Source organism: Culex quinquefasciatus, chromosome 2 (assembly GCF_015732765.1).
Source record: "Culex quinquefasciatus strain JHB chromosome 2, VPISU_Cqui_1.0_pri_paternal, whole genome shotgun sequence".
NCBI lineage: Eukaryota > Metazoa > Arthropoda > Insecta > Diptera > Culicidae > Culex > Culex quinquefasciatus.
The window spans coordinates 161,890,145-161,907,230 of record NC_051862.1 but is presented as its reverse complement, the minus strand read 5'-3'; the positions used below and the strand labels follow the sequence as shown (position 1 = coordinate 161,907,230).

At 33.9% G+C, this 17,086-nt stretch overlaps 1 protein-coding gene and 1 long non-coding RNA gene across 6 annotated transcripts in view; one reads left to right on the top strand and one right to left on the bottom strand.

Moving 5' to 3' along the window:
* The window catches only part of LOC6039579 (germinal center kinase 1), a 177,366-nt gene that overhangs the window by 87,976 nt on the left and 72,304 nt on the right, over positions 1-17,086 (bottom strand). The gene's annotated exons all lie outside the window — the stretch shown is intronic.
* On the top strand, positions 621-1,080 carry LOC119767960. The gene is made up of 2 exons (XR_005277817.1): positions 621-891; positions 947-1,080. It is a non-coding gene; the product is annotated as an uncharacterized LOC119767960 (long non-coding RNA).

Genomic DNA, 17,086 nt, shown 5'->3' with positions numbered 1-17,086 from the left:
ACTCCGCCTCGTTTTCGGTCAAGTAATCCTTGACCAGTTGATAGTGCTGCCTGGATTGCACCAGCACCTTAAATCCGTCCTGACACAGACGAATGTTGCCTAGGACTTTCCCAGACTTGATGAGTTCAACCAGCCCCGCTCGAAAGTCGATCGTTGCTGCTGATTGCCGCACATAAAAAGGAGGCAGTTTCTCCTTTCGCTGTTTCACTTCATTCTCCTTTGCTTCCGCTACCTGGTCCTCGTCAGGCAGTCCAGCAAACTTGTTGTTCTTCAATAGCTGCTCCTCGTGCGACGAAGAGTTCTCCTCCTCCTCATCCATCGGTACAGTACCGTCGCTCTTTTTCGTCTTTTTGCTGTTCGATGTCACTTCCAAAAGCACCTTCCTTTTGGAAATCCCCGGTTTTTGGCCATCAGTTGAGGCCTCAACCTTTCTTTTGGAAATTCCCACTTTTTTGCCTGCTTGAGCCGCAGGTAGGGCAATATTGCCGGCGTTTTGCGCCGGGACGCGACGAGTCATGTTGATTCAGACAACCTTCACCAACGAATGCTCGGATAACAATGAAAAATGATCGTCTGAAGTGTGTGCCAGTGCAAAGAGAGAAATGAGGCCCCCTCCTGCCGCTGAAGTTTGCGCCACCGCACCCAACCGGGAAAGTCAGTCAGTCAGTCAGTCAGGTTCGACGGCAGTTTGTTTTGCTGCGCGTAAAAGTTCTATTTTGAATAACTCTACATCGCTCTGCTACACGCGCTCATGGAACGAAAAGGGGCGAGCGGCAGCTACCTGTTTTGCGAATTATCATGGACTCTCCCCCCAGGTCGGGGAGTAGAACATAAATAAATGGATGGAATAAAAAAAACTTACAGGCTAACAGGTTGTGTTGTGGCATGTCGGTGAGTGTGTATATGTGTGTGCGTGAGTATGTGAAAATAAATGTTTTTTTTGCAGTTGTTTTGCGTTTGAAGTTGAGTGAGTTTCGGGCGTCAACGTACGGTTGAGTTAAAATATGTTTTCGTAGCAAAATGGGCATTTCCACGAATATTAGCTTTTCAGTGTTAGTAAAGGATATAAATAAAGTAAAATATCAGCAATCATGGACTATGTATCAAAATAAAATAAATCTAATGTCAACTAGGTTGAAATTCAATGATAACAAGTTCCTTGAAATCGTCGTACACATTTACATTTAATGTTTCCAAAATACATAAAAATAACAGGAAAAAATATTTTTATTTGATCATATGATATTGGGACCCTTTTTGACTTTTGAAAATCATTTATATTCGTTATATCTTTTGTTGTATAATGCTAGAGCAGTGGTCTAAGCCAACTGAACCTTGTGGGCTATTTTGGCATTTTTCCTTTATTTGTATAGAAAAAAATCTTAGTTCAATTTTGACAAAAAACTTTTGCAATTTTGTAGATTTTTTTTTTAAAGGTAAAATAAATCAAATTTTAAGTTTTTGGGTGTTTTTATACCTCTGACTCGAGACAGTTCCAAAAACACTCAAAAAGCAAAAACTGAAAAATTTGGTTTATTGGACCTTTTAAAAAAAACTTTTGAATTGAGCAATTTTCTACGAAATCGGTCTATTTTTTTAATTTAAATTTTGAATTTTATAATCTATACAAAAATTTGTCCATAGAGCAGTTCTTTACGGAATCGGTCTTTTTTCTTTAATTTTAATTTTTGTATTTTTTAATCAAGCTGAAACTTTTTTGGTGCCTTCGGTATGCCCAAAGAAGCCATTTTGCATCATCAGTTTGTCCATATAATTTTCCATACAAATTTGGCAGCTGTCCATACAAAAATGATATGTAAAAATTCAAAAATCTGTATCTTTTGAAGGAATTTTTCGATCGATTTGGTGTCTTCGACAAAGTTGTAGGTATGGATATTGACTACACTGAAAAAAAATTATACACGGTAAAAAAAATTTGGTGATTTTTAATTTAACTTTTTGTCACTAAAACTTGACTTGCAAAAAAACACTATTTTTATTTTTTTTTTTTATATATGTTTTAGAGGACATAAAATGCCATCTTTTCAGAAATTTCCAGGATGGGCAAAAAATCTTTGACCGAGTTATGATTTTTTGAATCTTAAAATCAAGACTAACATTTCAAACGGGCCAAACATTCAATATTACGCCCATTAGAAATGTTAGTCTTGATTTTAAATTTTTGAAAATACTTTTTTCAAAAAGTTCGGAAAATTTCACGAATGTTTCATATTTTGACATTGTAAATCGGACCTATAGTTGCTGAGATATCGACATTAGAAAATTGTGGGTTGTTTGGGTGAGACTTAGAAAACATCAATTTTCCTGTTTTTTAACATTTGCATGGCAATATCTCAGCAACTAAGGGTCGTATCAACAAAGTCAGAAAAAGCAAAACATAGAGAATTTTCTCAGCTTTTCAAAAATATTTTTTTCAAAAACGGGCAAACATGGGCACTTATTTTAAAAAATGAAAAACTGCGACTTTTTTCAAAAAAAGTTACCTAAAAATGGCTATAACTTGAAAACGATGCACTTTATCAAAAATTCACTAAAGTACTTTTTGATTGCAAATTCAATTTTACATCGAAAAATGAAGTTGAAAAATTTTTGCGACCGATATTTAGATTTTTTTTAAAAATCTGTATTGGTTCAAAAAATCATAACTCGGTCAAAGATTTTTTGCCCATCCTGGAAATTTCTGAAAAGATGGCATTTTATGTCCTCTAAAACATATCAAAAAATAATAAAAAAATAGTGTTTTTTTGCAAATCAAGTTTTAGTGACAAAAAGTTAAATTAAAAATCACCAAATTTTTTTTACCGTGTATCATTTTTTTTCAGTGTAGTCCATATCCATACCTACAACTTTGCCGAAGACACCAAATCGATCAAAAAATTCCTTCAAAAGATACAGATTTTTGAATTTTCACATATCATTTTTGTATGGACATTGGACAGCTGCCAAATTTGGAAAATTATATGAACGAACTAATGATGCAAAATGGCTTCTTTGGGCATACCGAAGGCACCAAAAAAGTTTCAGCCGGATTAAAAAATACAAAAAAAATCGAATGACCGAAATCTCAGAGAATTGCTCCATATAATTTTTCATACAAATTTGGCAGCTGTCCATACAAACATGATGTATGAAAATTCAAAAATCTGTATCTTTTGAAGAAATTTTTTGATCGATTTGGTGTTATCGGCAAAGTTGTAGGTAAGGATAAGGACTACACTGAAAAAAATGAAACACGGTAAAAAAAGGGTGATTTTTAATTTAACTTTTTTTCACTAAAACTTGATTTGCAAAAAAACACTATTTTTATTTTTTTTAATTTTTTTAAATGTTTTAGGGGAGATTAAATGCCAACTTTGCCGAAATTTCCAGGTTGTGCAAAAAATCTTTGACCGAGCTATGAATATTTTGATCAATACAGATAAAAAAACGAAATATCCAGCGCAAAAATTTTCAACTCTATTTCCCGCAGTTTTTTTTTTATTTCAAATTAGTGCACATGTTTGCCCACTTTAAATTTTTTTTTTTTTGAAAAGCTTAGAAAATTCTCTATATTTTACTTTTATGAACTTTGTTGATACGACCCTTAGTTGCTGAGATATTGCCATGCAAAAGTTTTAAAACAGGAAAATTGATGTTTTCTAAGTCTAACCCAACGTCGATATCTCAGCAACTAATGGTCCGATTTACGATGTTAAAATATGAAACATTCGTGAAATTTTTCGATCTTTTCAAAAACGATATTTAAAAAAAAAATTGAAATCAAGACTTATATTTCAAAAGGGCCAAACATTCAATATTACAAATTTGTATTGAAATTTTGCTCGAGGAAATGGGAGTGGTTTAATTTTTTTTGTTACGTTATAAAAGAACGCTCTCTAAATGAACTATACTAATTCAATTAGATTTTGTTTCACTTAGCACAATTTATCGTTTCATAATTATTAAGATAAGAGTAAAAGAAAAAGAATAAAATTGAAATAAAAAAAATCTAATGGAATTATTATTTTGTATTGTTTATGTTTGAATAATGGAATTGAACTGAAAAAAGTTTAGCTCCATATTTTTAAGAAGTTTTTTATTTGACAAGCGTCAAGTCACAAATAAAAAATCACTGTTCCTATAAAAAATGCCCATCAACTCAAAACATTTGATTGAATTCTTAGGACTCCAACAAAAATTGCTAATCATATCTGTCTTTATTTTTACTGTACTGTTTTCCAAATCTTCATACAAATCATCTGAAGAATTCATTCGTAGTTCGTGGCGCACGCCTGTGTATTTGAGGAACACTTGATAGAAACAGATTCTTGACTAGTTTATTTTCCCACTTGAATTCTTCTTGTTGAATTCATTTTCATTTGTTTTTAGATTAATTTATTTCTCTTTGTTTATACAATGACCATTTGATGTACTCTAATTTAATTTTAAGTTGTTTAGTTTGTAGTTTTATCATGTTCGACTTCAATGATATCACTGTGTACGAGTAAAGGCTCGTCTTAATGAACAATATGTAAACAAAGTATTTACACCCCTTGAGCACTTTTTACATATTGTGATGAAACATCAAAACAATTTAATGTTGACAAAAACCTAGTACTACATTTCGTCCAGAAACTCATGCCAAACATTTTGCGACAAAAAGCTCATGAAAATATGATTTCCATAAAAAGTTATATAACAAATACTATAACACAAATAAAAAAAGGTGCAAAAAAAAGTTTGTACACCATTCGAAAAATTAACATGAATAAAGTAATTTGTTAACAAATCACCATAAATCCAGTCTCCCAACTCCAAATAGGCATCCTTGACTGATTCAAAAAATAATTTGGATTGAATATAAAGTTTACTAACTACTTAGTATAAAAGTTCATATAACTCTGTAAATTCTATATAAAACTTATTCAAACTGAATTTTGCAAACTTTTAATTTAACTAAATGTCAATATACTACCATAGAATTGCTAAACAAGCATTTTGGAGTGGGTATAACACCGTTTTGGGGGTGTTTGTATCTATAGAATAGATTTATCGTTGGAATTTCCTACCGACCCAGAATTACGTCGTCGGAAAATCCGCCGGCATCCGAACCGGTCGACTATTCACAATTCAATCTATGTGGCATCAGAAAGGGCATACAATTTCCGATCTTTTGATACCCAAACATCTAAGTGTTCTATAAAACCCACGTAAATACTTTTTTATATAGATACTGTATATTTCAACATAAATACTGTGTATTTTAACATTATTACTGTCTATTTTAACATTTTTAAGAAATAAGCGATTTAATTTATAGAAAAATACAACTTTTTTTATTGGGTAAAGTAAAAACAATATAAATATTGTACAAACTAACGTTAAATAAATGACTCTAAATTTTTAGCACATTTTTTATCACATTTTAATTTTTTCATCAAACAAAAGTTAATTTTTTAAAGAGAACTAATGAAAAAAACTTCGCAATTATTTTTTGTTTATAACATTTATTTTCTAAATACTAATGAACATTTGAAAATAATTAACTACAAAGAATTTGTTAAAACTCTTAAAAGGGTTAAACTTCCCCTAATTCCTGTTTGTAACATGTGATGATTCATTAAAACTTGCGTATAGCCATCTCAAAATTTTATTTCTGATTCATAGAACAAAACGTCGATTCTGTTTTGTATTCTCGAAACTTTATGATGAAAGCTAAAGCTGAAAATGATACAATTTCACGGGCAACACTGCGCTAATGAAAGGTTTAAAAATAAAATAAAACTATACATATTGAATTCAACACAGTCATATTACTTGCTTAGACATTTTTGGAGTCTTCGTAGTGATTAGTTTATTACAGGATCATTGACTTTTCCGATCAGCAAACATCTCTACAAGTTTGCAAACAAACAATTGAATCGTGAGTTCATCGGTACAAAACCAGTGTACAAAGCCACAATTGGCAATTGTGTACCGACTCTCAACAGCAATTCCGCACAAAATCGTACACACGGAAGATTGCATATTGGCTGCTGCTGTTGTTGAGTTGGCATCATAATATTTTTTTGGAAAGCGTCAAACACACAAAACCACCATCAAAGCCAATCTGGTACCCGAGAGGTAGAGAGAAACTATTTGCTACTTTCGGTTGAAGAGACCACACAAAAAAACAAACAAACAACCAAACCGCTACTTGAGACTGACTCTTGCAGCAGCAGTTCAAAAGCAGCCAGCAGGACTACTACTGTAGCTCAGCTCCAACCAACCAGCCAGTCGTCGCAGCCAGTGTTCAAGGTTGCTTACCTTGAACTGAAATGTGGAACTCAAGTTTTCATTCGTGACCGGTCTGGGGGGGCCATTGTGTGTTGATGCCGAGGCTTCGTGATTGAATTTTCGATCAACATTTCGGCACACACGGGTTGGACGTTGTCCAAGCGCATGATAGCAACGGTTCTGCTGCAGCAACCTGAGTGCCAACACTATCGATTTGCTTGACACGTGTGGCAAAGGTTGCACAACAGCAGCAGAGAAAAAAACAAAACGACGACCTGGCAAAAGGTCAAGAAGGATGCAGCAGTTCTTCAAACGTATCGAAGTGCGTCGAGCTGCTGTTGTGGAAAGGTCTTCGGCAAACGGTCGTCGGAATGATGGATTTCTTCAAGTATCTGGCAAAAAGCAACTGCGAACAGCTCGAAATAAATTGTTGCTAATGATTACCATCGATTTGCGTGTGTGCGCACGAAACTCGACAGAGCTTCTTTTTTTGCTGCTCTTCTGTAAGCTTGCCAAAAAGGAGGACAGCGGAGCCGTTGGAATTTCTGCCGGTGTTTCGCAAGGTGCATTCTAATGTTGACGGCCAACGTCGTAACCAAACGCTTCGCGAAAGCCCCAGCTGTCTGAAGGATTTATCAATGAATCGATGAAGCAAAACGTTGCCTGTAGTTTGGGGATTTGGATGTCCTGCTCTTTACGTAGATTTTTTCCGGGGATTTTAGATTTGTGTACCAAAAACTACAAAACTGCTCCAAGCTATTTTGGACAACTAAAAACCCGTCGATAGAACTAGTTCAATCGATACCATGCCAAATATCTGCAAGGTACCAATACCTTCTCGTTCGATCAGATTTGCGCAAAAAATCAAAGTGCCTCGCGTCAACCCTCGAAATGACTCTCGCCGCGCAAGATTATATCATCGATCCGTCCATCCATCCATGCAGCTATTGCAGGTTCACAGATCGATGGCACTCTCACTTCACTCGCTAGACACCAAGTCTTGAGCCGCGCGGTGACGACATTCTGCGCGATAGCTGCATCGAACCTACTGTGGCGGTCTCCATAATGACCTAGTGGTGGTGGTGTCGCCGGGAGTCAGGTGGCCAACGGCCTCTACCTCTATCTAGGGGACCGCGCGCATAGAATGTCTCAACAGCGGCCGCTGAACAGCCGAACCTTCTACCAATATCGCTGAATATGGTACGATAGTATGACGACATAGAGTTTGTGTTAATGACTTGGTGACCGCATAGCTGTTTGGAGATTTTTTTGTTCAGTCTTCTACTAGAGAAAACGTCGGTGACCTTTGCGAATACTTTGGGCTTCTAATCGCTCAGAGTTGGGTACTCTCAAACAAGTTTGACAGATATTTTGAACTGTAAATCAACTTAAGCCATCGTACATCTAACTGGGTGTACCTAAATCTACCCAAATCAAACTCTCTGCATCAACTTGCGTTAAGTAAGAGCGCATGCCTACCGAAAATCTCTTCCCATCGGTGCAGCTTCCCGCTAATCAAACTCTCCTCGCAAAGTTCATCTACACCTGTTCAGCAGCGCCTTGCACACAGGTAGCATTTCCCCACTGCACGAATAACTCTCGCCAAGCCCAATCGTTGGAAATCAAAAGTCGTTGATCTTGCGCAGGTCGTCATGCACTCACGAAAAAAAAAGCCCCCGCCAAGGTCTTCCACGCAGACATTTTTTGAAGTTTGTTTCGCGCTTCAAACTTTGAAAAAGCTCGACGGCGATTGAGAGAAAGTAGGTTACAAATTCGGTATGAGCCGGCGCGGTCTTTTCTCTTTCGACAAATACGCGCTTTTCCCCCACCCCTCCCCGGCGGGGCCAATAAACGGCGTCTGAGGGAGGGATGAACCCCTACGCAATCGACGCTCAAGGCAATGTTATCAAGTTAATGTGGAGTTATAAATATTCATTTAATGGGCCTCGGACGGTAGTAAAAATTATATCTGATGGTCGAAAATCGGACGCGGATTTTTTTTTTCTGTGCCAGTTTGGACAGCGGAGTTGCATTCGAAAATGCAATCTGAAGATATATTTTGATGGGAAGCCATCATGACGGGCGAGTTTTGACTCGGGGGTACCTCTCGAACTAGAAAAGGGTTTGACCCTAATTTAGAGCTGAGTTATTATGCCATTGATACAGGTTAATAGGTGCGCGAGTGGTGTTTTATGGGTTTGGAAATTGGGTCAATCTAAAATGGAATTGAAGAATTAGGTAACGGTTAACAAGATGTGAATTAAGATCAGAAGAGTTACGTAAAGTTACGATTTTTTATTCTGAGTCAAATTTGAATTCTACACAGGTGTACGTCTGGAACTCAATTGATTTTTAACTATCATTTTGATTTTTATAATCATCTAGAGGTCGCTGGTTCAAATCTCAACCTCTCCCCGAGCCATACCTTCCCGCTTAGAAGACCGAGGAGACGAAGGCCTACACACAAAAAACTATTTCCGAATGTTACATCATTTATGATGTAACACTTTTGCACGTCATTAAACAAATAAATTAAAATACAGTTTGATTGAAATTTGAGCGGTTCACTCTGATTTCGGTCATTCGATATTTTTTTGTATTTTTTAATCCGAGTGTAACTTTTTTGGTGCCTTCGGTATGCCCAAAGAAGCCATTTTGCATCATTAGTTCGTTCATATAATTTTCCAAATTTGGCAGCTGTCCATATAAAAATTATATGTGAAAATTCAAAAATCTGTATCTTTTGAAGGAATTTTTGATCGATTTGGTGTCTTCGGCAAAGTTGTAGGTATGGATATAGACTACACTGAAAAAAAAATGATACAGGGTAAAAAATATTTTGGTGATTTTTAATTTCACTTTTTGTCACTAAAACTTGATTTGATTTGCAAAAAAAAATGGAAACAGAAAAGAAATGGTAGTGATTTTACATAAAAAGTGTGTGACATATCGGGATCAAATAGTCTGAGTGAAAACATAAGTGTTTTTTGAGAATGAATGATGTTTAAAAAAGAAGAGCATGTTGATCGTTAGTTGGAGTTTTGACTAAGTCAAAAATGTGGTCTGAGGGTAGGGTTTACTTGCCACAATGTTGTGAATGATGGCGAAACAAGCACTTGTGAAAAGATCTTCGGGTGAGTTCGTTTCATGTCGTGTGCGTGTGTGTGTGTGCGCGTGGGAGAGAGAGAGAGAGAGAGAGAGAGAGAGAGAGAGAGAGTGTGTATCCGCGTTTATAATGTTTTTTTAAATATAAATATGTATCGCCGTAGGGTCAGTCGGTTCGCGTCGTGTCCGTCGCGTTTGATTTTCGTCGCTGTCGGTTCGTTTGTTTACCTCGTTGTATTTAATGGAGTCTTCTGATTTGACACCCGGTTCTGTGCTCTCTGCCGATTTGCGTCGCGGCCGTCGCGTTTGATTTTTTTTGTTATTGTTCTTGATACGATGCGCGGGCGATTTTACAGGAAAGCGGTACATTTGAAATGAATAGTTAATTTCGGGCGAGCTCGTTTCATGACGGTTTTTTGTAAAATTTAGGGTATTTTGCAGTTAAAATTCGCTCATTTTTAGAAATTGCGTCAACGACGCGTTTTTGATTCAAGACCGGTCATTGATTTTGTTAATTTTGTTTCCACGATGTCGCGATATCAATAGATTTTGTTTCGTTTTGTAGTGTGAATTTTTAGTACACGTGACTAGACTTTTCCTTAGCATCGCAGCTCGTAAGGCAAGGTGATAAGTATTATCTCAACGTGATTATTCACGCTATTTCTATAGAGTCGCAGACTATCCCGATCGTACGTCATACGTTTAATTTAATAATCAAGTATGTAAACCGCTCCAAATTAACATACTGAGATTAATATTTTACCCTTTAATTACATATCGTTTTGGTTTTATCTTTCCACAGCCGGCTGTCTAAGATAAAACAACTTCATTCAAAATTTAACAACAGATAAACGGGAAATGTCTCATCCGCAGCATCCGATTGCTTGCCTTGAGAATAATACCTTAAACCTTTCAAAAACACTTTGATTTTGGGTCGCATCATCATCTTCTATGATGAATCCTGACCAAATACCCTATCCTACTAACAACTTTTCAGGTTCCTGGCGCTCGTGGGGTGTAAGCACAGAGTAAATCAGCTGCCCTAGTAGCAACCTGCGCTAACTAACATTCCCGTCCCTTAAACTCGAGGTCTACAAACTGACATGGCGGGCGCCGTTGGTGGCCAATGACTGTTACCTATTCGCAATTGATCTAGCTTTAGCAATCATGGTGTTTTATCTTTTCGGCGCATTCATACATGCTGTTGATAAGGGAAACACCATTTGATCGTCGAAGCCTATGATCAGTAGGGCTGAAAGGATATTACGGTTCTGTTCAGCAACGGAGGGGCAACCATGGGTGATCTCTCATGCTCATGCTCATGCTGCTTAAAACTTGATTTGCAAAAAAAAACATTATATTTAATTTTTTTTCTGATATGTTTTAGAGGACATCAGATGCCAACTTTTCAGAAATTTCCAGAATGGGCAAAAAATCTTTGACCGGGTTATGATTTTTTGAATCAATACACATTTTCTCAAAAAATCTAAATATAGGTCGCAAAAATTTTTTAACTTCATTTTTCGATGTAAAATCGAATTTGCAGTCAAAAATTTCTTTTGTGAATTTTGATAAAGTGCACCGTTTTCAGGTTATTGGCATTTTTAGTTAACTTTTTTGAAAATAGTCGCAGTTTTTATTTTTTTTAAATTAGTGCCCATGTATGCCCACCTCTGAAAAAAAGGGTAAAACATTCAATATTACACCCTTTTAAAATGTTAGTCTTGATTTTAAATTTTTAAGAAATTTTTTTTTCGAAAAGATCGGAAAATTTCACGAATGTTTTATAGTTAAACATTGTAAATCGGACCATTAGTTGCTGAGATATCGACATTAAAAAATGGTGGATTGTTTGGGTGAGACTTAGAAAACATCAATTTTCCATGTTAATATCTCAGCAACTAAGGGTCGTATCAACAAAGTTCAATAAAGCAAAATAGAGAGAATTTTCTCAGCTTTTCAAAAATATATTTTTTTTCAGAGATGGGCAAACATAGGCACTAATTAAAAAAAAAAAAACTGCGATTATTTTCAAAAAAGTAAACTAAAAATGCCATTAACTTAAAAACGGTGCACTTTATCAAAATTCACTGCAGTAATTTTTGATTGCAAATTCAATTTTACATCGAAAAATGAAGTTGAAAAATTTTTGCGACCAATATTTCGATTTAAAAAAAAAATCTGTATTGATTCAAAAAATCATAACTCGGTAAAAGATTTTTTGTCATTCTGGAAATTTCTGAAAAGTTGGCAAGTTGGACATATCAAAAAATAAAAAATAGTGTTTTTTTTTTGCAAATCAAGTTTTAAAGACAAAAAGTGAAATTAAAAATCACCATTTTTTTTAACGTGTATCATTTTTGTTTTCAGTGTAGTCCATATCCATACCTACAACTTTGCCGAAGACACCAAATCGATCAAAAAATTCCTTCAAAAGATACAGATTTTTGAATTTTCACATATCATTTTTGTACGGACAGCTGTCAAATTTGTATGAAAAATTATATGAACGAACTAATGATGCAAAATGGCTTCTTTGGGCATACCGAAGGCACCAAAAATGTTTCAACCGGATTAAAAAATACAAAAATTAAAATTAAAGAAAAAATACCGATTCCGTAGAGAACTGCTCATGTGACTCATTTTTTCCATGTCGAGAAAATTCACATATTTTTTGCTGTTTACAGCGAAATGCAATTGCTGACAGGCTTTCTGAAAAGAATTCACCGAAAGAAAAAAAAAACACGCAACTTCTATGAGATTTTTTGATTTTAAAGTTTAAAATTCAAATTTATAAGTGAGTCCCCGATATTTTTTTTCCCTCACTAAAAAGGCGCGAAGGTCAAATTATTCAGTAAATTAAAAAAAATAGTGAGAAAATTTATTAATTTTTATTTCAATTTCAATTCTTTGCAATCCTAACCGGAAAAATAGTTTCAGAAAAGACTAGCTTTTGAAACCATTTATCAGAATAAAAGATAAAATTTTAATTGAAATTGACATTAAATCGTTACATATTTTTTGATTTTTTTTTTCGGTTGCAAATCATTTTGATTACCTTTACCTACGATTAATTGGAAATGCAGTGAATTTTCGATATTTTTTAAAATTAGTGTTTTTTTTTCGAAATATTATATCCTGTTTAGGAATCTTAACTTTTTTGCGAATGAGTCAATATAAAAAAATGGATAGGTATTCCTTAAACTTTGCTGAAGACACAAAGAAATCCTTTCCTAAGATACTGATTTTCGAAAATAAGTAAACCATTTAATTATGGAATGTTTTTAAAACTATATCAAAACTTTTCAGTGATTTCGAGTGATGCAAAATGGCTGGATACGATTTCCGGTTTTCTCAGGGAATTGCTCACGCACTTTTTCTCACAATAAAAAACATTCAAAACAAGTTTTTGAATAGAAATAAAAAAATAAAAAAATAAAACAAATTTAATGACAAGCCATATCTTCAACATTTAACTGCAAAAAAAGTTATAAAATGCATTTTACTCTTGTTCGAATGTTTTGTAATTATAAGATTTCAAAAAAAATATTTTACGAAAACAAAAAAAAAATGCGAAAAAAATTGCGGTATTGTACAAAAAATATTTTTAAAACTAAACCCAAACATGCTAAACATTATCCTTAACGCGGGAGAATGCATTTTAAATTGATGCCAACTGATTGCACGTAAATTTGCATTGAAATTTTGAAGTTTTTAGAATCTTTTTTTTTACGGATGACAAAAACTTTTAATAGTAGTTTATGCAAAAAAAATGGCAAAAAGAGAATTTTTTCGGTACGAGTCGTACATTTATCCAACAAGGTTCACCGAGTTGGAAAAATACGAAGAGTGCTGAAAAAATCAAGTTTCGCAACGAGTTCCATACAACATTTTTTGCAATTCCGAAAAACACCCGTTGAGTGAAATTTTAAGTCAAATTTTCATGTATTTTGTCAATAAATCGTTTAAATCTAAAAAAAAAATTTGAAAAGTGTTACTTTTCGAAACAAGTGCTGAAAAGTTCAACTTTTCAGCACCCATTTCATTGCTGAAAAGTAGAACTTTTCAGCATTTATTTTGAAAAGTGTGGCTATTCGATTCGGTTATTTTTGGTACAGAAAAGTAGGCTATTTCGTCGTTCAAAAATGACAGGAAAAGTAAATAGTTTCACGACGGAATTGTAAAAAAAATATTTGTACCAGCCTTAGAGGCAGAAAGACAAACTTTTGAGCTATAGTGGATGAAGTTTTAATTTAACAACGTTTTTTTTTCATTTTGCTTGTAAGTTTGTTATCTTTTTCCGCTCAATGAATACTCAGAAAATTAATCTTTTTCATTGTCATCGTTCATTTATCCAACGAGGTTAACCAAGATGGATAAATACGACAACTGCTGAAAAAATCAAGTTTTGCTTTGTTTACAACATTTTTGTTATTTGCATTTCCGGGAAACACAATTTGAATTGGATTTTTTCAGTGAATTGTTTGTGTTCCTGCTTGTTATTTTCCGTCAAAATAAGTGTCAAACTTCAAAACAGTATCACAAAGAATAACTATTCGATACAAGGGCTGAAAAGATGAACTTTTCAGCACTCGAAGTATTTTTCAGAACTGTTATCTTTGATCGTTTCTTTTCGTCATTTCAAAGTTTAAAGCGGAATTGCAAAAACATTTTTTTATTCTCAAAAATACAAATAATTTGCTGAGACTTGGATATTTAATAACTGTGGGTATAAGATAACTGAGTAAAGCGAAGTTGATAAAAAAAGCTGATTTCGCAATAAAAGCACGACTAGTGTAGGTTATTAGGTGACGTTTAACTGGATTACAGTTTTTAGTTCTCAGCAAATCAAGATTTCAAACAGTTGAATTTTCGAAGCCAGTCTGAATAAGCTAACGCAAGACCACCAGCTTAGTAAATCCATTTGATCAAAGTTTCCATTCATTTTCAAGGTTGACTAGCTCCAAGCCAAATCAATCAACTTGCATTAGCAAATAAAACATAAGAAAGATAGAAAAGAGCGAGAGAGGGAAAATACTTCACAACCACCTGTCACACACAGTTATTTTTACGTAGCTTTTTCTTGGTTTTTTTTTTCGTTCGCCGATCGTGTTTCGATTTTCATTTCTCTTTCGATTCAAATAATTGCACAAAACGTTCTGTAATTATGCGCCTGGCCAAAATTAGAGAAAACCTTGCCAGCTTGCAAGCTCTGACTGAAGTTTTTTTTCGTTCAGTTTCAACCCGAACCATATTGACTTTCGCCAGCAACTAGCCCCACAACGGTGGACGAAACTCGGGTCTTCGAGATTGAAACAATATGCAAAATTATAGCTTTTTTTTTCTCGATGAGGTTGTTGCTTCAGACGGAGATCTCCACAACTAGCACTAGCTCAGGTTCTGGCCATTAAGAGTTTTTCCTCGATATTTTTTTCCGTTTTTCACTCTATTCACCAGCCAGTAAAGTACACAAAACTAATTTCACTATTTCACCAAAGCCCTTTTTCCACCATTTCGACGAAATACTGCGCTGCTGGTTGTGGAGATGAGCGAGCCCCACAATGCACAGTTTGAGCCACGTGGAGGCTAGGAGGCGCGATATTTAGAGCACATACTAAACTAAAACTACACAACGCAAAACGCTTTAGGAGCAGCAGCAGCAGCACACGTTTATGGCGAGACGACGACGACGAGCAGAAAAACAAAACTTTTCTTTCGCGTATTTACATACGGTTTTTTGTACGGGAGCTTCTTCTTTTGTTTTGTGTTGTTTTGTTTTTTTTAATTTTTGTTTGTGCTGTTTACTGCCGGTCGATGTGGTTCAAGTTGGGGTTATTCCATGTCAAAAGCAGAAAGTGGTGATTATCTGTTCAATATTGATGTCTTTCAAATATCGCAATGATATTGGGTACAAAACTTTTCCTATTTCCATTTTTTAATTAATATAATTTTTTCTCTAGTACCCAAATGATTCCATGCAAATCCAAATCATTTTGAATATCCAGGGTTGTTACGGGAGAGTCGAAAAAAAATCCGCGCCAAATCCGCGCCGACCTAAATTCCGAAACCGCGCGAAATCCGCGCCATATAAAAAAATATCGCGATCAACATTAAAGAAATTTTATTTTTTAATGAGGAAAAACTAATACAGAAAGTATTTGATAAAAAAAAACTCGGTTTATGTTTAAAAGCTCCAAAAGAATGAAAACAATAAATCCATTTTTAAAAATACCTAAAGAGACGGTAGAAGCAAAGGTCATGAAAAAATCTTCAAAATAGAAAATACAATATTTAAAAACTTAAAAATTTAACTTCAAAAATATAAGCTCAAAAATAAATCCAAATCTAAAATTATAAGTAGATAAAATTTTAAATTTCGATAGTCTAAAATTCAAAATCTACGAACTTTTATACAGTTTTCAATCCAGAATCCTCGCTAAAATTTCACTACGAAAGAAATTTAATTTCCGATATTTAAAATATTGTCTTCTCATCATTTCAAAATCTCTAACAGAAAAAATGACTTCAAAAATTGTGGCATTCAAGAATTTAAGAATTTAATTAAAAGCTTAAGAATACTAAAATTAGATTTTTTTTTTGTTGTTTTCTATATTGTTTTGAATTTGTTATTTTTTTGTTTTTAAATTTCAACTTTTTAATTTTGATTTTTTTAATCTTCAAATTTTTGGTATTTTGAGTTTCAGATTTCTAAAATTTTGAATTTAGAAATTTCAGATTTTTTAAATTGAAATTTTAGAAATTTCGAACAAAAATTAATATGTATTTTGATTTTTTTTTGTTAAAATCGAAAGAACTTCAAAATTTTAATGAAAATAAAAGTCAAAGCAACTAAAAACAATCTAAAACGCATTTTCTGCATGTTTGTCAATACTTAGGTATTTTGGAAACTAATGATTGCAAAACAACTGGACAGGTGTATAATGCATTTTTAAACACTTTTTCATTCAAATGTTCAAATCGTGGCTCGTAAATTCAATTTTAATTTCCCATTTTTTTGCCTCCCTCGACTTTGGTCAGAGTTGAGGGACATAAACTTCAAAAAATAATTGCAACGGCCTAAAAGTATTAAAACAAAAAAGTTTCGATTGTTTGAATTTCAGAAGCTTTGAATGTTCTGATCTTTTATTTTCGCCAAGAATGTTAAAATCTTGAAAAAAATATTTCTACGATTAAATTCCATCTAAAATTTTAAAGTGGAGGTCAGCTTCTGTTACGTTCAATCAAGCTCATATTTGGCGCCCACCAGAACAAGCCCCAAAAATAGTTTTTGTTACACATTCTAATTTCTATATCTTCGGGAAAAGTTTGTAATATTTGATTTACAACGTTAAAAATTTAATAAATTCAGTATAAAATTAAAAATAAATAAGGTTCAAAACCATTACTCAAAACTTAAAAGAAATGAAATATTCAGAGCCGGAGATGTTAAGAAATGACAAGAAACATATAAAAATAATTTCTACATAATCTTCATCTTCATTTTTCCACGTTTCGTACTAAGAAAATACAAACAAACATTTTCAGAAGAAAATTCAATTAATAAAAATATGAAATTCTTGCACTCAAAGGAAAAAACAAATTATCGTAATTCCTGACAATATTTTTCTTAATAACTTGAAAGAAATTCTATCTCTCTCAATTAATTTATTTATCAAAATTGCCATCCGCGCGAAATCCGCGCCTG